Source organism: Felis catus, chromosome B1 (assembly GCF_018350175.1).
Source record: "Felis catus isolate Fca126 chromosome B1, F.catus_Fca126_mat1.0, whole genome shotgun sequence".
Classification (NCBI taxonomy): domain Eukaryota; kingdom Metazoa; phylum Chordata; class Mammalia; order Carnivora; family Felidae; genus Felis; species Felis catus.
The window spans coordinates 107829644-107854547 of NC_058371.1; the positions used below are offsets into that span (position 1 = coordinate 107829644).

At 33.7% G+C, this 24904-nt stretch overlaps 1 long non-coding RNA gene across 4 annotated transcripts in view; it reads right to left on the reverse strand.

Annotated features, from left to right (window-relative positions):
* Positions 1–24904, reverse strand: part of LOC123384970 — a 476510-nt gene that overhangs the window by 52600 nt on the left and 399006 nt on the right. The window contains exon 9 of one of the 4 annotated variants that reach the window (XR_006596841.1): positions 20407–20509. The exons of 2 other annotated variants lie outside the window; for them this stretch is intronic. This is a non-coding gene — a long non-coding RNA (uncharacterized LOC123384970). Of the gene's footprint in view, positions 1–20406; positions 20510–23149; positions 23320–24904 lie in introns of those variants that run through there. One more of the 4 variants, XR_006596842.1, reaches the window with a different exon arrangement.

Below are 24904 nucleotides of genomic sequence, written 5' to 3' on the forward strand. Positions count from 1 at the left end.
GATACAGATTTGGAAGATGTATACACCAGAGTGTTCAAACAACAAAATCATCCTGCTCACCGAGATAAATTCCTCCATTATAATCCTCACATCCATGGTTGTTTTTATGGGTCCTTTTGTCACTCTTCTTTTAAAATCATAATGGTGATTATTTAGGTTATGTCCCATTAGAGTAAAACCTTCCTCTGGAAGCATAATTCATTCCGGAAACATGCTTGTAATCCAAAGCACTTGTATATCAAAGCAAATTTCAAGAACCATTGGCTCCTGTTGTGATCATGTGTTGTTCAGCATCACATACTACTCATATTGCAAGACATCGCTCATTTATCAAGCTAAAATTTATTAGCAGTGTTTTCTCGTCTGCAGAATTCTCATAGAACCACTTACCCATAATCTAAGGTAATCTGGGGAGGGGCAGATAGATGGAGAGAAAGAGAATCCCAATCAGACCCCACACTAACAGTGCAGAGCCTGATAAAGGGCTCGAACTCAGGAACATAGGGTTTGAAAGGACATAGGGTTTGAAAGAAGGAGCATCTAACTCTGCAAATTTCTGGGTAACTCAACTTTAGTCTCAGTCTTCTGAGGTTTTAATTCAATAAATCAAAAGCTAAGCAAATTATTTTGACTTCCCTGTTAACTCCAGCTACACTGCACTCTCTGCTCATGGCACATATCAGGCACTCTGCTACTCAAAGGTTTTTGTACTCCCTTTAGCTAGAATGATCTTCTCCATTTTATCCTACCCCCATATCTCTTTGATTCCACTTCATTAAATCCTCTGCTCTTTACTCAAATGTCTCCCTCATGGATTCCCATGCTTATTAAAGTACCTGAAAAATGATAGAAATGTCTAAGCAATTATTGAATGAATGAAAAAGTGAATTGATGGTGATAGAAAGGTGAGGGTCTAAGAACTAAGTGATTACCCATATTACTATCCAGGTTAACAGGATAGATTACCATTTGTTCCATCCTAATTTATATTGACTTTCCCACATTTGGCAGAGCATAAATGTTCCAATATTTTTCCCTCTTTTAGCCTTTTTGCAATAAAGTAGCCACAGATTGAACGTTCCTGCCATTGCAAACTTCTTACCATTACTGACAATGTCTGTCTTATTACAACCTGAGTCTTTGTATATGGGTTCTAATTTTCTCCAGATTTCACTGAACTGTGAGTACCAATGGAGGTATAATAATGCTGGGAAAAAAGGATTATCAAGCAACTGTTACAGTTTACACACTGTGCAAAGTTATTGGGACTAAAATTAATCTTACCTTCAAAGCTCTTGATGACAATGTACACAGATGAAAATTGCTAAGCAAGAAATTATGACACGGTCACTATGCCTTTGAGAAACATCAATCTAATAGCAGAGATTAAATTTTTGTGAAGTCCATAGAGAGAAAATCCTACAGAAGTCATGATTTAAAACAAAATTAATGGAATGAATGAAAGAATAGAAACCATAAGTATTTATAAGGGGAAGTCAGACCTCATGACTAGTGGAATGTGGAAAGAGTAAGAGAGAAAATAGTCTTATGACCCTTAATAATGACTTGAGAAATGGTAATCTATTAAAATATAGATGTAAGGAAAATGGTGGTTAGATTGTTCAGTTATATTTGGATTAGGTTAAATTTTTTTCATTCATAGTACTGTCAACTGAAAATGTAGGTCAGACTCTCAGTAGTGAGGTCTGGGCTAAAGCTGTAGATTTGGAAGCATCAGTGTTGAAAAGTATAGATGTGGAATCATGAATAAAGAATATAAAAAGTAAGAGGAGAGGGCCATGAAACATTTTTCAGTAGCTGATAATTGAATAGAAAAGAATAAAGTGAAGATCTTAAATATAAACTGATTTTCAAGATGCGTGATGAGAAAGGATGTAGGATAAATGAAAGTAGAAATATACAGTTAAGAGAAGAGGGTATAAACTGAACTTACATTGATTTTACAAATTTTATACTTTATGCCACAGATGTTCCATATAGTTCATTTTCATATGAAAATACATCTATTTTGTTGATAACTCACCTAATTTGGCAATGACTCATTTTAATTTTCTCACTTTAATGCTATGGATCACGGTGCACAGATTTGTAAACAAAATATCTTTAATTTTTGCCACTTCCCAAAATAAAATGACCCTCTTTTTATCGTTTGAAAATGGTTACTAAGATTATATACTATAGTAGATAGTAGATAGTAGCATTAAACTCCCATATTCTCTTTCTTTTTTGTTATTGCTCATTTCATTAGCACCTTGTATACACATGTTAAATGTCATGTCTGCTTTAGGTATCTGCATTGTAGCCATTATTCACTCCTCACAGTTAAGTTCATGAGATGACTTAGCTAAAATTGCCTTTCTTACTTTATTGGATGCTAACAAAACATTTGGAAAAAGCACTCCATATGGGTTTCCATTAACTGTGTACAAAAGGATATCATTATTGTAGATTACACAATTATGATAATCCCTTTCAAAAATTTATATTGTTGATTACTACAAGGAAAATAAGAGGTATATACATATAATTTATAAAAAGTTCATCACTTTCTTGCAAAAATAATAAACAACAGAAAAATATACATTGAAGTCTAATCAGTAACATTCTTGATATATGAATCATCTTATTTTGTTACTTTAGGAGTAGAACGATGTAATATCTCATTTTGGATGTTTTGCAGATAGAATAGGAAATATATAACTTACCAGTACTTCAATTAAAACATCAAAAAATTTGGAATATTAAGTCAATAAAACTCAAAACAAAAAAATCTACTTTATACTGTGAAAATAGTATCGTTCTATGATATTCTTCTTTTATTATGCTATTAACTAAACTCCAGTTGATGTAAACTTGGAAGTTACACTTCATCTCTGTCTTAAAATATTGTGTTGAAATTATTTATATTTGCTTACAGAACAGTACTTTCAATAATATGTTTTTTCCATATTTCATATATTCCACCTGGCTTCAATATTTTGCTTTTTTCAATCTTAGCATACCATAAGGGTTTATCTACTATCCCATATGATTAAAAAAATAGAATTATCTCAAAGTTATCTTTTTACTTGATCTCAAATCATGATTTAATTATCAATAATTATCTAAATTTAACCCCTATAATTGTTATGTATTATTTTTATAAATATTTGTAAAATTTTAGCACTCAATTATGCCTGGTTTATAACTGGAGAGGCTATATGATTCTAGCTGATCACATTTGGTCAGCCATAATACAGATGCAATATTATGTGGTAATGATCATATATTCACAAATACAATAGAAGGTCTGTTAAATGATGAAAAACAATTACATAAGGATGTTTTCTATATGGAATGGCAATAATCCCAGTATACTAACTTAGGCCAAAATAGTTAGAGCACCACTGTAAACTACATGCCAATATTAATTGTTATACTCATGTAATCAGTATACTACTACTACTGATGTAGTAGTTACTACATCAGTTACTACTGATGTAATAAAAAATAGATGACTAGGGGCGCCTGGGTGGCGCAGTCGGTTAAGCGTCCGACTTCAGCCAGGTCACTATCTCGCGGTCCGGGAGTTCGAGCCCCGCGTCAGGCTCTGGGCTGATGGCTCAGAGCCTGGAGCCTGTTTCCGATTCTGTGTCTCCCTCTCTCTCTGCCCCTCCCCCGTTCATGCTCTGCTTCTCTCTGTCCCAAAAATAAATAAAAACGTTGAAAAAAAAATAAAAAAAAATAGATGACTAAATAAGATTCTACCCATAAGTAATTAGCATGTGCATGACTAAGCATGTATATGCCCTAAGTATAAACATAACGTGGAGATTCTTGAAGCCATTTATGATTCAATAACTAAAAAAATGAACATTTATGTAAGAATAATAAATGTCCAGGAAAAAGTTCATTTCCTATAGTGGCTTCTCTTAAAAAAATTGGTAATTAAATTAATTCCAAAATAATTTTGGAGTCTCTGTTCTGCTGCTGCCTAGAGCATGTACTTAGTCTTCTATTTGGACAATCCAACACAAATTAAGCAATATTAAAACAGTTGACCTATGTACAATACAAGGGTTAGAGGTGCTGACTTCGTGCAGTAGAAAATTCAGGTACAGCTTTAGCTCTCCCAAATCTTTTTTTTTTTTAATTTTTTTTAATGTTTATTTATTTTTGAGACAGGGATTGACAGAGTATGAACGGGGGAGGGTCAGAGAGAGAGGGAGACACAGAATCTGAAACAGGCTCCAGGCTCTGAGCTGCCAGCACAGAGCCCGATGCGGGGCTCGAACTCACAGACTGCGAGATCATGACCTGAGCCGAAGTCGGATGCCCAACCGACTGAGCCACCCAGGCGCCCCAGCTCTCCCAAATCTTAACTACTAGTAGCTTGCTGTTGACCTGAAGCCTTACTGACAACATAATAGTTAATTAATACATATTTTGTATGTTATATGTATTATACATTGTATTCTTACAATAACATAAGCTAGACATAGGAAAATATAATTAAGAAAATCTTAAGTGAAAATACATTTACAGTATTGTACCACATTTTTCGAAAAAAATCCACATGTAAGTGGACCTGTGCAGTGTAAACATGCGTTGTTCAAAAGTTAAGTGTATACCACATTACTATATGTTGGGAGTTGGGGTACAACAATGAATTGAATTAATAAATTTTGAAGCTTGAAAGTTAGCCAAAGATAATTTTCAAATAAAGAAACTTAGGCTAAGACATATGAAATGACTGGTCCAAGTTAAGAAATTAGTTGAGTGAGGTAAAAATCTGAACTCTTCGAGGATCAAAATAGTATATCAGATGTGAATGCAAGGGAACTCACAATATTGTACAAAAAATTCAAAGAATATAGAGAGCACTAAAGCTTACTTAGGAGATCTACTGATGCCACATGCAAAATTTTGTATCTTTTTCTTTTAATTTTTTTAATGTTTATTTATTTTTTGAGAGACAGAGACAGAGCATGAGCTGGGGAGGGGACAAAGAGAGAGAGGGAGTCACAGATTCTGAAACAGGCTCTAGGCTCCAAGCTGTCAGCAGGGCTGGAACTCATGAACCACGAGGTCATGACCTGAGCCGAAGTCAGATGCCTAACTGACTGAGCCACCCAGGTGCCCCAATTTTATATCTTTTAAAAAAGAGGATACTATCCATTTTATTTTTAAAATAAATGTTAGGATTATGGTTTTTCTCAGGACACGTGGAAGCCCCGGGGAAGCCTGGATGGGACTTTAAGTGGTGTTAGTGAAACAGCTGTGGGGGAGGAAAACCCTTGCTTTGGCTGAAAGGACAGAACCTGCCTGGCACTCCCCAATCCCAGAGCGGTGCCCTGAGGGCCAAACTGTTCTTACAGCCACTGCTGCTATCTCTGCAACCCCACACAGTAGGAGCAATGATGAAGTCATCTTGTAGGGCCTCACCATTACATGGTGCTGCGGATTTGAGACCCATGACAGCAGAGGATTTTTTTTTTATTTTATATATGAAATTTATTGTCAAATTGGTTTCCACACAACACCCAGTGCTCATCCCAAAAGATGCCCTCTTCAATACCCATCACCCACCCACCCCTCCCTCCCACCCCCCATCAACCCTCAGTTTGTTCTCAGTTTTTTAAGTCTCTTATGCTTTGGCTCTCTCCCACTCTAACCTCTTTTTTTTTTTCCTTCCCCTCCCCCATGGGTTTCTGTTAAGTTTCTCAGGATCCACATAAGAGTGAAACCATATGGTATCTGTCTTTCTCTGTATGGCTTATTTCACTTAGCATCACACTCTCCAGTTCCATCCACGTTGCTACAAAAGGCCATATTTCATTTTTTCTCATTGCCACGTAGAGGATTTTAATGCTTGCAAGACACAGATCTGATGTGCCTTATCAGGCCAGATGGAGAGCGGAGTATGCTCTCCCTGATTGTGTTCTCTCTAAACACCTTCTAGATAGTGGCAGATAGGAGTAAAGTAGTTCACTTCTCAGTATCAGTGATACCCATACTCGAAAGTATATAAGAGGAATCACAAGGATAGCCTATTTAAAAAGAATTCAAGCCCCACTCCAGGAAATTATAATTCAGCTGTTTTGCTTAGATGCCAAAGATTTGTATTTAAAATACATGTACAACACACACACATACATACTTGCATGAGTCTGATGCAAGTGGTCAGTGAACCCCATATTTAAGAAGCAACCCTGCAGATATAAGAAACCAAGTTGTTGTGCTAATATGTGTTTTGGTTTGGAAGTGAATCACAACCTGCTGACATTTCAATTTTAAAATCCACAAGGTAACTGAAGTAAATAATATATTATTTAACATATTTATTTTCATCTGGTGGAGCAGCTACAATGAGGATATCATTTATAAGCCACATTGCAAACAATCCATATCCAAATTGATGAAATTGACACAGAGCCAGTATTACTTAAGAATGACAAAGAAATTATAAAATGTATAGTTCAATACAGAAAATTTTGTGAAGCATAATAACATACCTTGCAGAAAATTATGAAGGCTTTCAGAACCTATTTGAATTTTCTCCTTCCATACATTACTTTAACCCATTTTTACTAGTTTGTATATATCAATTTATCTCTGTGGAAATACCATCTTGACTTAAGTGGTCAAAATTCTGGAATGAGGGTCAGTATATGGATTATATGTTTACCTATAAAGATGGAAAGTTATCGTTTGTATATCCTATAAGATCATGAAAAACAAATCTTCTAGAAGGAAACTTCTAGAAATGAAACTCTGGAAGAAAAAGAACTATGATTTGTCCAAGAATAAAAAGAGAAAATCAAAGAAACTTTGATCAATTGAGACCAAATAGGAAAGCCTCAATAAAAGAGATGGGGAAATGAATGAAGACGGAAGTTTTCAGTATAGTGCATTTTAGATATAGCACAAAGGTAAAAGAGAAGCACTTCTCATGAAAGTCAAGATATATATTAGATGAAAGGGTTGGCTAAAGCATAAATTCATGGTAAGAATACAAGCAGGTTGAGGATTGAGAATAAGTTGTTGGAACAGACTTGTGAGCTTAAAAGATAGCAGTTTTAGTAAACTGAAAGTGGGGAACTCATACTACAGGAATATGAAAAGGGATTGAGTTAGAAATTGATAACTGTTGGGTAGAAAATACCTTTTTTTAAAACGTTTGTCTTTTTGAGAATACAATTTAAGACATTTATTACTGTCGAACAAGTAACAAATCTGGACTTAAGAGAGATTTTATCCAAAAAGACTACTGAAATAGGGAGAATAGTTGGAACATTCCAGAAAGCTATCAAAATTAAACAGAAAAAGATCTTTCTTTTATAGGGAAGCATAAGCAGGGCTAGAAAGAACTTTGTGATGGAGAAGGGTAAGCAGAGACAGGTGAGCTGATGGCATGACTGGGGAAAGATGAATAGGAATTTTTCTGCCCTGCGGTTTTTAGTCCATTCTTAGGAAGAGCCTTTAATGGACGAGGTTATGCTTGTTAGTGTTTGCCTAAGCTAAAGAGTGAGCTAACGTTCAAGAGCCTATAAAGGAGGAGAAAAGCCTGACTAAAGTTGAGTCAAGTTGAATCAAGTTAAATCAATGGGTGAGTTAATGGGTAAATGTGAGCACTTGGTCATTACATCCAGACTATGTATATGTGGAAGGTTGGGTACATAGGTAGGTAGGTAGAGAGACAAATAAACAGAGAAAGAAAGAAATATAGAAGACAAATTGAGCTAATAGCATCTGGATGATTAACTTAGGTCTGTTTGATTGCAGGCCACTATTAAAAACAAATTCTGTGACTCTGCCCAAGGCTCTTGCCCTTTCTAAGCTTAAGGTCTCTCGGTAGCATAATGAAGGCATACTATCAGATGGTATTTCTAGGGCTACCGACATTCAGTTGATTCTCTGAACCCCTCCTATGACTAAACCTGGAAGGACATCATATAATTAATACCACTAAATTCAGGAAAATGATTTGTAGCCTGGGGATGTAGAAGTAATGTTGATAATGCAGAAGCCTTGGTAAGGAGATAAAGGTAGGCCCAACTCTCTCCTTACAGGCTTTTCACGCTGTTGTCAGGGTCACTACTGCAGGTGCAATTACTTTGTTCTGAAATAAGGTTGTTTTCTATCTATCTATCTATCTATCTATCTATCTATCTATCTCTCTGTGTTTGTGTGTGTGTCTCCCTCCCTTTCCCTCTCTCTCTCTCTCTCTCCCTTTCTCTCCAAAATGGAAATCACAGTTTTAGCAATTTGGAGAAAAACAAATACCAGAAGAAGATAAAATGGAAGTCAAGTAATTTAACCCATTAACATACTAGAATAAAATGGCTAGAATTTTAGAAAACTAAATTATTTTTTACAGATTCTGTAGAGAAAGAATTTTTGCCACAACTGTCAATGGTCTGCTAAATGATTTTGCTATTTGACAAATGATTTATTTCACTTTTCCTATGAGAAATTATTTAAGATAACATGATCTTTATACTTTGGTTATTGAAATCTGATCATGCCAACATGAGTAAGCATTTATTCTATCATTATATCTAAGAAAAAATTAGTGAATACAATGAGTATTATGGAGCTCTTGTGAGAATATGTTTTATTATTTTTGCCAAATATCTTATACTGAATACTCTGACTTCTTTCAAGTGCACTGATACTCTAATTAACTGTGTTGGATGATTAGGACCACTCTGTGAGACTCTGCTAACAGACAGGGTTCACTGAAGACTCACGATTCAGCAGAATGAAGGCACATGCAGGGAATAATGGTTTCTTAACATTTGTTTTTAAATAATCAAATGTGTACAAGTTGCATATACAAGAAAACTTCCAAACATTACTTTGAAGCTTTTATGGGTTTTACTTTTTCTCTTCTGATGAAGCAAATAATTTCCAGGCAAGGCATACATTCTTCTTTCTGTCTTACTAGTGATAGATTATGATGCATATGCAAGCTCCCTTCTAGCCCTTTGGCCATTATTTGCAGTGTACTTGATCACCATCCTGCTTTACATTTGGTCAGTTTACTGCCTGCTTCTGAGAAAGCCCAGAATGACTTTCATCACAGTGGGTACAAGGAGGTTGCTTATAATCTGCTTAGCGAGAAAAGTCTTGCAGATGCCTTGCTCTCTCTACTCTCAGGGTCAGGTGTTCTCCTGCGTGGTGATCTGTCTTGGTTATGAGGGCCTGAGGGGGAGAACGGCAGTGACAGTCTTCTATTTTGTACTGTGAGTGCAAGGCAGCAGGGCGCTCTGCATATGGTACTTTTAAAGATTTAACGATTAGGATTTAGGTTCGGTCTGAGGGAAAGATTGATTTTAGCATATTGGTGAACCTTCGCTTCAGGCTAAGAATAAAAATCTTACTTCTCAAGTCTGATGTTATTACTTTTCATTTGTTTTTATTGATTAGCTGTCAGTGATAAGATCTTGCCTCTCACAACGAGACAGGTGCTGGTAGCCATTTTTCCTTTTTTAAAAGCTTTTGTTGAAACAACTTACAGAAAATAGAAATAAAAGAGATAGAAATGAAAACAGATACTCATGTCATTTTGGAAATAGTAGCTTGATGTAAAATATTGAAATACTAGAATTTTACTGACTCAGTGAGATAAATTTAAGAGAAAATAATGAAACATGCTTTTCATGGGTAAACCACACTTTTTATGTTACTTAAGCAATCTGGTGTATTTGTGTGTGTGTGTGTGTGTGTGTGTGTGTGTGTGTGTGTGTGTGTTTATACATACATACATATATGTATGTGTATATTTGGGAGAAAGAGAGAGAAGAAAAATGTTTTAAAAAATAAAGTATTTTTCAAAAATTCTATTATCCACTGTGTAGCTTGCGTTTCTTAGGGAAGGAGGAGGAGGGCATATTTGACACTTTCGTTAGTAGATCATTTTAAACCAGCCTCTCTACTAATAATCGTGAAAAAAAGGCAAATAGTAACAATTGCCTGAAAAGAAAGGCAGAAAACATTTTCTTTTATATAAATAATCATTCAAGTAAAAATAAAACAAATACATAAATTAAAAAACTAAGAAATGTATTTTTTAAATTGAAAGAAATCTTACAGTATAAGTGGAAAAGGTAAAGGGTTTTTATTATATTTATGTATTGTTTAAAAAGGACATAAATGCAAAATGAAAAACCCATCTAAAAAGTACACTTTAGGAGTGCCTGGGTGGCTCAGTCAAGCATCTGACTTTAGCTTAGGTCATGATCTCATAGTTCATGAATTCAAGCCCCACATTGGGCTCTGTGCTGACAGCTCAGAGCCTGGAGCCTGCTTCAGATCTTGTGTCTCCCTCTCTGTCTGCCGCTCCTCCACTCATGCTCTCTCTCTGTGTCTCAAAAATGAATACATATTAAAAAAATTTTAATAAAAAATAAAAAAATTAAAAGTGCACTCTACAAAGTTCAAAGAAGGGTATGCACATACAGTGATTTCACCAAAATAATGGGAGTTCTGGTTTTTTGTATTTACAGTCACTGTGCTTTAATTTTTATATACAAGTAACAAAATGGTATACAGAATACTAGAGGGCTGTGATATACGAATTGTACCCTAAGCAAGCTCAAATGATTCTGAACGCCCTTGGGGACTCATGTGGTGAAGCCCCGGTGTGTTGAAAGATCACTATATTTTTGGGGGGAGTTCTCCAAATAATATCTGCAAGGAATACAACTTTTACCAAAGTATAAATAACATTAGTGTACTAATTAAAAGCTTAGAAATTTATATACAATCAGCAATAACTGCAGCAGTTTTCTAGAATATCGACCAACAAAAAGTTTTTTTTTTCAGGGAAGAATATTTAATCAGTGATATTAGTAAGATTGCCAACACAGAATGATTTTTATTTTTTAAATTTCCTAACACAAAATGATTTTTAAAATAAATCATATCAGTGTTGAATTGATTTTATTATTGCTTATAAACTTTCTATAGACAATGTAGCGTTCTTTTGTACCCCTGGACAAACCACTCTCACTGCTCCATTGTTGGTCCACCACTAGAAAGATTAATTAGTAAGTACTTCACATAGAATGTAGCATGATATTTAATTTTAAAAACACTTAGATAACACTGATGTTAAATTAAGTAGAATCCTCTAAGTTGTATTTGGCAGAAATTCAATTCAACTTAATATGAGAAGGAATTTATTATTAGTGTACTGTGTTTACTAAAGAAATGAAATAAAACTTTCAAGAATCAAGAGAGTTCCAGGTAACTCAGGCTCCAAAACAAGAAATTAAGTTATTTTGTTCCTTTTCTTTCTCTTGCACTTTAATACAATATGGGAGAACCCATAGAATCTTGTCTGGAATTGACAGTCTATATTGTAATTTTTGTGTCTTAACATAACTGTTGTTTTTGGGGTTATATTCAAACCGCTAACCAAGAAATAAACAGACACTATCCCTTACTCCCTCCAGTTAGAAACATCTATGAAAGGAATCTAACTGGCCTGGCAGCTTTTTTTAAAAAATGGAATTAAATGTTTTTGCCTGAATATTTAGTTTAAACTGTACTACAATGTAATTTCTGTGTGTGTGTGTGTGTGTGTGTGTGTGTGTGTGTGTATCTCCCAGTTACCATGGAAATCTAGAATATTTGAGGATAACAGCTTAGGTTCACAAAAGTCATGGAGCACTAGAAGATTAATTGGAATATTCTGTGAAAAGAACTAAAGGCAAACTATTAGGATGGAGAGAAAAGTTGTTAGTTACTATATAAATATCAGCTTAACTGTATTAAATATGAAAACTGTGGTGAAAGATATTTAGATATATGAGAAGAACATTCTTAGTGCTTAGACCAAGACAAATATGTTAGATGTTGTAAATATAGGCTATGAAGTATGCAAGATATTATAAGAGGTATTTCCTGTCTTTGCAGTATTTGGAAAGATAAGGGACATGTTAAATTCTCTAGCAATATAAAGTTGTATCTGACTGATTTAAAATGAACATTACCACCAACAGGTATATTATATTATATTATATTATATTATATTATATTATATTATATATACAAACATTTAGAGGAAGAAAATTCATAGTACACTAGGGTGCTCAGCTCCACGGAAGACAAAGGCTTTGAGCAGGGAAACAATTTATGGGCAATATTTGGATCTGAGTACGAAGTGAGATATAGTATACGTCTATGTGCAAAGACATGGAAAACAGATAATCTTGAATAGATTATTCTCACAGGAACAATTTATTTATATTGGAAACTGGAGGGAAAGAAATAGAAAGTTATGATGCAGCCAAATTGAGGAGAGTCCTAAATACTAAAGGTGTATATGACAATGCAGAGCAAATTAAATATTTTTAACAGAACAATGAAATGATGAAAGCACATTAACTTGACAGTAAAGCTCAGGATTGTTGAAAACATAAGAAAATAAGAAACTGAAAATGAAAAACGGTGAGATGGCTACCATTGAGATGAACAGTCATGACAGCATAGACCAGATGAAGGACAGGCAGAATGAAAAGACAGAGCCATGGCTAGAGGTTATTAATTGAAAACTGGTAATAAAAGAAGGGGACAATAAGCAAATGTTTCTGAGGGTTTTATTCTTAAATTTCTGCCCTCTTTTTAAGGAGCCTTTCTAGAATTTCCCCCACTACTGTTCTTTGCTCAGACTTAATTGCAAGGAAAGATTAGAAAATTACTGTAGCTTGATTTTGCTACAGTGATATATTTTATATTGATATAACCAATACATTGATACATTGATATAATTTATATATATAATTGGCATAATTGATATATTGATATAGTTAATACATTGATATAATTGGAATTCTCTTATTATAGGAGGACAAAACATGGATAAACATGGATACAGAAAAGGCAATATTGAATCTCTGCAAAATATTACCAGCAGTCTGTTTTTAATTAATAGGAAACAAAACTTTAAGTTTTTTCTAAAAGAGATAGAAAATTCTGGGACTGGAAGTAAAATGAGTTTCCAATTAGACCAAAAGGTCTAAGCAATTCTGACATTACTTGAAATGTTTGATTTTAACCAAGCATATTTATCATGCAATCTCTACTTCATCATATATTTGAATGGGAAAGTAAATGTACCTAAGATTACCTGATATTCTGAGCAAATATAGATGGTGTAAAATTAAAAAGTTATATGTATTCCTGCATCAGGATCAAGTTACACATTTTGAAACGTTTATAGTGGAAAAAAAATAATCCAAATGGGTGTGAAAGAGTTTTCCAGTTACATAAGCTTATCTATAAACACAAATTAGGACAGGCTAGGGTAGAAGTTATGCAGAAAGGGATGAAAATTTGTCTCTTATTTGCAATACAGTATGTTGTTAGAAGCATTTTGTAAAAATGAATTAATGCTAATAACTATGATTGTATTTACAACAGCATGGCACATAAATAATAATGATTGCTATATATTCACTACTGCAGTAATGTGTTTGTGTAGAAATATGAGCACCCATTAAGTAAAGGTCAAGGAAAGACTTTCTAACATTCTTATCTGAGTGACTTAATTTTTGCTGCTGCAGTGTGTAAATCCTTATACATGCTTAGTTAGGGACTATTTATGACACTGTTACACCACTCTCCTGCTTACAGCTGCCACAGTAACCATTTCTATTTAGAACAACACATCAGCATTTGACATATGTAAACATTAGAGGCAGAAGGGGGATACTTTACCATGATACAAAAAGGCATAAATGGGAGTAATGGGATGGAATTAAGAGAATGGCAAATATCAAGAGAAATTGCCAAAGTCCTTTTTTAAGCCTTAACAGAGAACTTCTAAAAATAACCAAAACAATACGGAAAAGAAAAAAGTAGTAATATGTTTTGAAACATCTGACCAAGACTGAAAAAAAAAAACACTGGAAAATAAAATAAGTAAAATTCTACTTTGAGTGTGAAATTAAATAAATGAACTTTAATCTCTATTCCCTTCATCAGAAATCCTGTTTCATTATCACCTAGGAAAGCACAGTAACTGAGTTTAAAAGTGGATACACTGCCACTCCCAAAAAACTCACAGTAAAAATAAACATAGAGATAATATATAATGGTATTGTTCTGTAGGTATAGAATAAAGAAATTATTTATTGTTGTTTTCTTCTATTCTCAAAAAATAATAGGTTTGATTTGTTGCTTCAGTTCAAGTCAGGGAAGATTGAGTTTCTATTGTTTCCTTCTTTCCAAGCTCATTTGCAATTGAAGAAACTGAAAAACTAGGTTAGCATTTCTCAAAAGTTACCTATTAAAATTGCAGAATTTTTTTTCTTCCCTTGGTGTCTATTTTTTAAATTTATTTTTTAAGTTATTTATTTATTTATTTTTGAGAGAGAGAGAGAGAGAGAGAGAGAGTGAGAGAGGGAGAGAGAGAGCACAGGAGGGGTAGGGAAAGAGAGAGAAACTCAAGCAGGCTCTGCACTATCAGTACAGAGCCCAATATGGGGCTTGAACTCACAAACTGTGAGATCATTCCAGAGATGAAATCAAGAGCTGGATGCTTAAACAACTGAGCTACCCAGGCACACCAGTGTCTATTTTTTAAAAATATTTTTTAATGTTTTTTTTTTTAATTTAGTTTTGAGAGAGAGAGACAGAGTGTGATCTGAGGGAGGGCAGAGGGAGAGGGAGACACAGACAGAATCAGAAGCAGGCTCCAGGATCTGAGTTGTCAGCACAGAGCCTGACATGGGGCTTAAACTCAGGAACCATGAGATCATGACCTAAGCTGAAGTTGGATGCTCAACTGACTGAGCCACTGGGCACCCCTATTTTTTAATTGAAGTATGACTGGCATACAATAATACTTCAATTTAAAAAATGACACGAAGAAAGTGAAATCTGTAATTTCTGTTCCTCACCACAGACCTACTAAACCAATTTTTCTGAGAATGATTTTGTATAGAGTGTCATATGCTGCAGGGAAGTCCAAGACACTTTAAAATTCGAAAAGCACTGAGTTATGCACTAATATAACTTTACCCTGAAGGCTTCACAAGAAATCAGAGTAAATTGATTATCAAAGTGTAAATGTAAAGTGTGAAAGATTAGTAGTCACATTACTGTATTCTGTCCATATTGCACATTTATATGTTACTAATGCATAGTAGAAATGCTAATATACATTGTTATGTATATATAATTTCTTATATCTATATTCATAGATGAAATGCAGTACAAATATTTGTGTATCAATCAAATATCATATAAAAGGAATTTCTAAACATGTCTTATGAAAAATAATTTCCGGGGCGCCTAGTGGCTCAGTTGGTTAAGTTTAGACTTTGGCCTCGGTCATGATCTCGCCATTCCCAAGTTCAAGCCCTGCATCAGGCTCTGTGCTGACAGCTCAGAGCCTGGAGACTGTTTCAGATTCTGTGTCTCTCTCTCTGCCTCTGCCCCACTCTCACTCTGTCTGTCTGTCTGTCTCCCTCAAAAATAAATATTTAAAAAATAATAATTTCCAATTATTCAAACACATTTATTTGTCCACTTAATTAATATTCCTTAAACCTAGCGATTACTTATATATTATATTCTATTTAGATTTTATCTTTTAAGCTAATTAACAATGATATTTCTGCCTGATAACTTTCATCATATCCCTAAACACTGTGCTTTACATTTAATATTCTAGATATGTGGGTTAAAAATGATACTGTCCATACTTTATAGGAACATACACTCAGAAGTAAGAAAAAAGATTAGCAATACATTCTAACTTGTGTCCGAAATGATACTTAAATATGGAATGGGATTTGTTCTTGTGTAAATATAATTCTTCCATCATTTCTTCTGTTTCTGTGTGATCATCAGCAATTGAAACACAGACAACTCTGAAAATTAAATTTAAGAGTATTTAAAATCAGTCTAAATGGGCTAGTTTGCTTTCTTTGAGTAGCAGAAGTTAGAATAATTTCTTGGCTTTAAGGGTAAGGGGAGGTGACTCATGAATATGTGAACTTAACCAGAAAGTGATCAGATAGAAAAAGTACCCATGACAATTATAGCAGAAGTCATCTACAATTTAATGAAGAAAATCGCCTTAAAAAATAACTAGCTCAACCATAAAATTTAAATATTAGAAAACTTGAGCCAAAGGCTGTTAAGTGATTAAGCCAAATTAACTTTGAAAGTTAATTACATGCTTGAGACAAGAATCTAGTTCTCTTGACTTCAACTTTGATGCTTTTTTTGGTTGGTTTTTCTGTGCTCCCTCAACAGGCCCCATGTTTACTCAACCACTCTTTCTTGAGGTAGATCAAAAATGCCTTTTCCCACCCTAAGTCTTCAGTAAATATATGTAATTTAGCATCCTGAGTTCACTCAGGTGGCTGGCTGAATATGGAGTCTGGATGTCTATGTATGGCTCATAGTGTAAAAAATCCACTAGATTATTGTAGCTGAGGCAATGGTTATAAAATAAAATAAATAGGGTTATAGCATTTTCCCCGTGGGGCAGAATGTCCATATTTTCCATCATTTTCCCAGCAGTTAAGCTCTATGTGACTGAGGCTGATTAGTGTGTGGCAGGTGGGGGTGGGGGGTTGGAGGGGAATGCTGGGTACCATTGAGGACAACAATGTACACATAATGGGAGTGCCACAAGGAAAGCAGAGAAAAATATTCAAAGAAGTGGTGTCTGGAAACTTCTAAAATTCGATGAGAATTAATCTACACATTTAAGAAACTCACCAAAATCTAAGTAGGATAAACACAAGATGATCTACAAACAGACTTGTCATAGTAAAAATGCTGAAAGCTAAAGGCAGAGAAATCTGGAAAGCAGCAAGAGAAAAAATGACTACTTAATGGGACTCCAATAAGAATAGCAACTTATTTCTCATCAGACACAATCAAGGGCAGAAGGTAGTAGGATAATATATTCAAAATGTTTATAAAGGGGAAACAAATGTTAACCAAGAACTCTGTATCTGGCAAAGCTCCCTTAAAAACTAAAGGTGAGGGGCACATGGATGGCTCAGTCCAACTTCGGCTCAGGTCATAATCTTATGGTTTGTGAGTTCAAGCCCTGCCTTGGGTTCTGTGCTGACAGCTCAAAGCCCTGAGCTTACTTCAGATTCTGTATTCCCTCCCTTGCTCCCCCTCCCCCACTCCAGCTCTGTCCCTGTCTCCTCTGTCTCTCTCTCTCTCAAAAATAAATAAACATTAAAAAAATAATAAAGGTGAAATGAAGACATTACAAACAAAACAAACAGGGGTGCTTGGGTGGCTCAGTTGGTTAAGCATCCAACTTTGGCTCAGGTCATGATCTTGAGGTTCCTGAGTTCAGAGCCTGCTTTGGATTCTGTGTCTCCCTCTATCTCTGTTCCTCTCCCATTCACACTGTCTCTCTCTCAAAAATAAACATTAAAACAAACAAACAAAAATGACACTATAAGAATTTGTAGGTAGCAGACCCACTTTACAAGATATATGAAAGGAAGTTCTTCAGGCTTACTGAAAGGGATTCCAGACAGTAATACAAGTCCAGCTGAAAAAGCAAAAAGCACTGGAAAGGACAACTATGCAATTATAAAAGACAGTACAAACGCATATCTCATCTTTTTTCTTCTTTTAGTGATTTAAAAACCAATTATATTACACAACATGTTTATAATTATATTACTGAACTCATACCATATAAAAATATAACATATTTTTCAGTACTAGTACAAAGAAGACAGGTGAAAGCAAGGCAGCAAAGGGCTAGGTAAATAACTCCAGATTGTAACTGAAACCCACAGGAAAAAAGTGAAGGGAAACAGACATGGCAAATAGATGGCTAATATTTCAAAAGCTATAAATACATACTTGCACTCCACTATTATCTTCTTTAAAAGATGTAGTTATAAAAATAATAATTAAAATTGTTGAGTAACATGTGTTTATGAAATACATATAATATTAATCCCACAAAAAAGGAAAAGGAAATAAAATTAAATGGGAATCATGATTTGATATCTCACTGAAATAAATCTGAAACATATTCAGATAAGATTTGTGTGGCAGCCCCGATAAATCGTTAATAATGGAAAACTAAACAATGAACAATGACAGAAGAAATTGAAGTGTTACATTAGATAATATTTTCTTATTGCAAATAATGCAGTAAACGAGAGAAAACACAGAAACACAAAAGACATGAGACATACAGAAAACAAAAAGTAAAATTATGGACTAAATTATATCAACAATAACTTAAATGTAAATTGTTTAAAGAATCCTATCCGAAGGAAGGATTTAAAAGATTAAAAATAAAAGATACTATCTGTATATACTATGTTCCACACACTTTAGATCCAAAGATACAAATAGATGGAAAGTAAAAAACATAGAAAAAAAGATATATCATGCAAACAGCAACCAAAAGAAAGCTGTAGTACATGAATATCAGACACAATTGATTCAAAATGGTTCTAGAGATATAGGGGTACATTTTATAATATTAAAGGGTTAAAACATTATGAAACTATAACAGTTACAAAAATATTCACACCTAAACATAGTGCTCCCAAAGACATGGAGGAAAAGTGATAAAACTCAAGGTACACGTAGACATTTCAACAATAGTAGATAGAAACATCAATACCCCATTTTCGTTAAAGTATATAAGCACTATACTGATGATCAACATGAAATAGAAGACTTGAAAAATTTTGTAAACTGATTAGATCTAACAGACAGCAATAGAGCACACCATTCAACAACAAAATAACAGGTATTCCTCTCAAGCGACATGAACCATTCTCCAGAGTATAGCATATGCTAGTGACTTAAAATATAGTACATTAAAAGAAAACTTGAGATAATATGAGGCCAACATTGCCATTGAAAAGAGAGTTTATTACCCACAGTTCTTGAGAGTTGGGGACATACCACACTACAGGCGGCTATAGGAGAAAACAGCAGAGAGATGAGAACAGTTGGCAAAGCCTTTATTGTGGTTTATGTGGGAAAGAATACATGAGGCAAGGGAAACAGGCTTAGAGTTGAGTAGTTGAAGTAATCTTAGCAGCTTTGGGGCATTTGGCAAGTTCCTAAATTGTCAAAGCATCAGAAGACAGAATAAAACAAACAAATAAACAAAAATAACCACAACAACACAGCAGGCCTGGTTAATATAGCTAGACTGTAAATTGACCTCAAAAATTTAAAAGTTTGAAATAATACAAAGTAGGTTCTCTGACCACATGGAATGAAATTAGAAATCAGTAACAGAAATACCTTTGGAAACCAGAAATGTGAGGAAATTAACACACATAAATAGCCAATGGGTCAAAGAAGAAACCACACACGAAATCAGAAATTACTTTGAGACTAATACAAAATGAGGACATAATATAGAAAACCTGGAATGCAGTGGAAGTACTGCTTAGAGAGAAATTTATAGAATACACCTCTATTTTGTTTTTAAAAACAAAGAATGATGTCAAAACAATAGCTTAACTTTCTACCTTACAACAGTAGAAAAAGAAGAGGAAACTAATCCTAAAACATGCGGAATGAAAGAAGAGAAAAATATGATATACAGAATAGAAAAACAAGAACACATTTTTTTTAACTCAAAAGCTGATTATTTTAAAAGATCAATAAAATGGGGCATCTAGGTGGCTCAGTCAGTTAAGAGTCTCACTCTTGATTTTGACTCAGGCCATGATCTCCCAGTTTGTGAGCTGGAGCTCCTCATCATGCTCTGCGCTAACAGCTTGGAGCCTGCTTGGGATTCTGTCTCTCTCTCACTCTTTCTCTCTGCCCTTCCCCAGATTGCTCTCTTTCTCTCTCTCTCGCTGAAAATAAATAAATTTAAATAAAGTTTACAATACACTTAAAATAAAATAAAATAATCAATAAAACGGATAAAAATTGGAAAAAAATAAAAGATAAAAATCAAATTGCTAGATTCAGAAATGAAAAGTAGACATTACTACCGATTTTAATGAAATAATAGGTGAATTGCTTAACATGAAAAAGATAAATTCCTAGAAAATCACAAATTACAAAAACAAAACAGACTCAAAAAATAGAAAAATTTACATCTATAAAAAGTATAGTGATGGAAGTTATCATTAAAACCTACATACAGTATATTCATATCTGAGCCAAAAAAAAGCAGAGAAAGAAACATTTTTTAATATTACTCAGATACCAAAACCAGCCACAAATGTGCACAGCAACACTGTTTACAATGGTCAGAAAGTAAAAATAACCCAAATGTCCATTAATGTATATGGATAAATGGATCAACAAAATAAATATACATACAATTGAGTATGATTCAACAATAAGAATAAAGTACTGATACATATTGCAGTTGTGAGAAAAATTGAAAAAAATCAAGCTAAATCAAAGTATCTATACACAAATGTCACATAATGTATCATTCCACTTACATGAAATATTCAGAAGAGATGAATCCATAAAGACCGACAAAAACCAGATTGGTGGTTGTTAGAGGCTAGAAAGGAAGGGATGGGGAGTGACAATATAATGAGCAGAGGTTTCTTTTGAGTCAATGAAAATATTTTAGAACTTGTGAGTGGTGGTTGCACAACATTATGAAGGTACTAGTTTGTAACAGCTGAATTGTGTAGTTTATAATGGCTAATTTTATGTTATATACATTTCCTCTCAATAAAACAAAAAACAATCAAGTGGGTTTACTTCTAAATAGGGATCATTGAATTTAAAGGTTCATATTCTGCTTTCTTCAGTAAAACAGACCCTTGTTCATCTTTTTGTTTTTTAATGTTTATTTATTTATTTATTTATTTGAGAGAGAGAGAGAGAGAGAGAGAGAGAGAGAGAGAGAGAGAGGGGCAGAGAACCAGGGAGAGAGAGAATTACAAACAGGCTCTGCACTGTCACCATGGAGACCACCTCAGGGCTCAAACCCACAAACTGTGAGATCATGACCTCAGGCGAAATCAAGAGTGAGATGCTTAAATGATTGAGCCACCCAGGCACCCCATAGACCTTTGTTCATCTTAAATTAATTAAATAGTGTAAAGATTCAACCCTTCACCCATTTTGGACAGGCTAGAAGTATAAGTATGAAGGATTTTTATTGGTGGATTGCAGTTTTGCCTAAAATACCAACCAATAAATATTATTAAATATCTTCAAATCATCTAAAAAATGAGCAGAGTCTCAGTAAACATTTCTCCAAAGAAGAAATGCAAATGATCAATAAACATACAAAAATATGCTCAACATATTAGCCATCAGAGAAATTAAAATCAAAACCACAATGAGATAACAGGTTATACCCTAGGATGCCTATAAGAAAAAAAATCAGATAAAACCAAATGTTGGCAAACCAAATGTGAAGAATTAGAAACCTTATAAACTATTTGTGGAAATATAAAATTAAGCAGACTCTGGAAAACAGTTCCAAAAGTTTATCCAAAAGTTAGGCACAGAGTTACTATTTGACCCAACTATTCTACTCCTAGGTATATGTCCAAGAGAAGTAAAAATATATGTACACATAAAAACGTGTACAAAAGTATTTATAGAATAATTTTATTTAATAGCTAAAAGATGGAAACCCAAATGTGTATCAACTGATGAATGCATATATAAAATGTCATCTACCATACAGAGAAAGACAGATACCTTATGGTTTCACTCTTATGTGGATCCTGAGAAACTTAACAGAAACCCATGGGGGAGGGGAAGGAAAAAAAAAAAGAGGTTAGAGTGGGAGAGAGCCAAAGCATAGGAGACTGTTAAAAACTGAGAACAAACTGAGGGTTGATGGGGGGTGGGAGGGAGGGGAGGGTGGGTGATGGGTATTGAGGAGGGCACCTTTTGGGATGAGCACTGGGTGTTGTATGGAAACCAATTTGACAATAAATTTCATATATTGAAAAAAAAGAAAAAAAGAAAATGTTAGAAATGAAATTCAAAAAAAAAATAAAATAAAATGTCATCTATGTATATAAAGGAATATTATTCAACCATAAAAAAGAATGAAGTTCTGATACACACTTCAACATGGTGGAATCTTGAAAACGTTATACAACTTGAGAAGTCACTAAGTACATTTTGTGTGATACAATTTATGTTAAATGTCTAGAACAGGCCCATATATAGAGACAGAAAAGAGATTAGTATTAGCTTAGGGCTTTGTGGTATAGGGTAATTTTGTGGTGATAGCAAAATAGTACAGGTTTTGTTTTTGGGATCATGAAAATGTGCTAAAAATTGACTGTAGTGATGGTTGCACAATTATGTAAATACATTAATATCCACTGAATTGTAAACTTTGAATGGGTGAATTCTATGGTAAATTAATTATATTTTAATAAAGCCTGTTACCAAAAAAAGAGGCCCTCAATAAATGGCAGATGGTCAATATGAGAATCGATTGCAGGATAACAAAAAAGAATTGTTTCTGCTGTTAAATTTGCAAAGGTCAGTCTGTTTTGTATATTTGGCAATGTAATGTATGCTTGATTCTGATTTATGCTTAAAATTGTGTGAACTTTAGGATACCTGTTATGAATTCATATTGCAGCGCAAACTTAGCATTTTTCCTATTCTTGTTTTTCTAGTTTTCTGTGACATGAGGCTGATATAAAGCCAAAATAATTCGATGAAGCATTAAATATTTTATTTACACCCAAAAATATATTTATAATTTTCATCCTTATAGAAATAGACATAAAGACAGGGTTTCATGACCCCTAATCTCTAATTTAGCTTCTAGCTATCTCAGACAGATGGGTAAAAATAAGGATTATAAATGTTTTAAGTAAGGCTGATTTCATGATCCCCTTTAGGAAACTTTTCCATGCATTTCAGCAACAACTTTAAATTTAATTTAAGTTAGATCCAATCAAACTAATTGTGACTTTTATATAACTACATACGATATATATATATATATATATATGAGATATATATGAGATATAACTATATACAATTTCATTATATAATAGTCAAGTTTCAAAATATTGTTACAATTTTGATAATACAAAATGTAATAGTAATAAAAAGAAATATTTAAAGGAAAGCACATCCTGATACATGGAACTCCTATAAAACAAGAAAGGAATCTTCTTACTTAGAATGACATAATTAAAGAGTTAGAGTTATCTTGTTATGCACTATAATTTTCATCTACCTTACCGTGCTGCTTAGTGATGAGTACTTTGATCTCAAATGAGAACAAGAAGCTTTGGATGACTTCTGTGTTTTGCAAAGATTTCTACTTCCCAAATAATTGCTTCCACTACTTCACTCAAATCTTGACATCAGAACCTCCATAAACATTGGTTAAATGAACAAATCCATGGTTAAAAAATGTGGTAAATCTTAAATACTTGCTATATAGATCATACCCAGTAAGATTAAAAAAAAAAAAAAAAAGAACTTTACTAAAGTAAATCAGACTGCAGGATTTTGAGACCCAAAGATGACAGCGTGAATGGAGACTGAAAAGTGAAGCAATAGTGGGAACAAAAAGGAAAGATAAAAAGCTAATAAAATAAAACTATAGTAGCTATATTAATACTTAGAGGTAAGAGGTATTATTAGGGATAAAAGTACATTTCACAATATTAAAAAGGTCAATTTCACAGTGTTTATATAATTATAAATTATTATTATAATACAAATTTAAAACTGCTTATAAACCAAAAACTAAATAAGTATGTAATAAATAGTTTATATAGGAAAAATATATAAGAAAAACATTTCACATGGTGAAATAAATATACCTATGAGTATACAAGCATTCAAAGACCATGTCATCTGCATATAAATATGAGGAAAATATGGAACTATTCAGAAATAAGCCATCAAGAAAAGAAGGGATAGCATGGTAAAATCAAATAAAGTAGTTTTAAATAATAAAAAAGACTTGTAATGAAAAGACTTTTTATCTAAGTGATTACATACATTTTTAAAAATTTACTGTTTATTTTATTTGGGAGAGAGAAAGAGAGAAAGGATGCGTGGGGGAGGGGCAGAAAAGGAGGGGGACAGAGGGTCAGAAGCAGGCACTGCGCTGACAGCTGTGAGCTCTATGTGGGGCTATAACTCATTAACCATGAGATTATGACCTGAGCTGGTTGCACTGACACTCAATCAACCGAGCCACCCAGGCACCCTAAGTAATTATATACATTTGAAATGATTGAGAAATTGTATGATAATTGGTTATAAATGGTTATTAAGGATTCTTGAAATAGAAAACAACTCATTACTTTAGAAATGCAAGTATTTCAATAATTTCAGCAAAACTTTGGTGCTGAGGTATACACACTTATTATGTCATGAGAGGTTAAAAATAAAAGGGCAATCCAAAAGACAATAGGAGCAGCAAAGTAAAAGAGCAATACTGCTCTTAAATTTAGACATAAAATCAAACATATAGTTGGTGTTTCTTAGAGATATTTTCAGAAAAAAATTAATAGTCTTTACAAAGAAAACCTTTAAAATATTTAAAGTTAGACATTTAAAAATCTACATTCTATTAATTAATAAAATTAGTAATAAAAAATAAAAATGATTACAAATTATAAATACTTAGAAATTAAGAAATGCTTTTAGATAATGTTTGGCAAATAAGAAACTCAAAATAAAGTTATAATCTCCCACACAATGAAAAGAGGAAGACTTCATTGAATGGCTGTGAAAAAAAATATGTTCAGAGAAAAAAATTAGTATTTAATGATCTTATTATTTAAGAAAAAAAAAAGCAAACGAACTTAGTACTAATCTTTAAAATATTAGGAAGGGGCACCTGGGTGGTTCAGCTGGTTAAGTGTCCCACTCTTGGTTTCAGCTCAGGTCATGATTTCCTGGCTCTGAGACCAAGCCCCATGTTGGGCTCTGTTCTGAC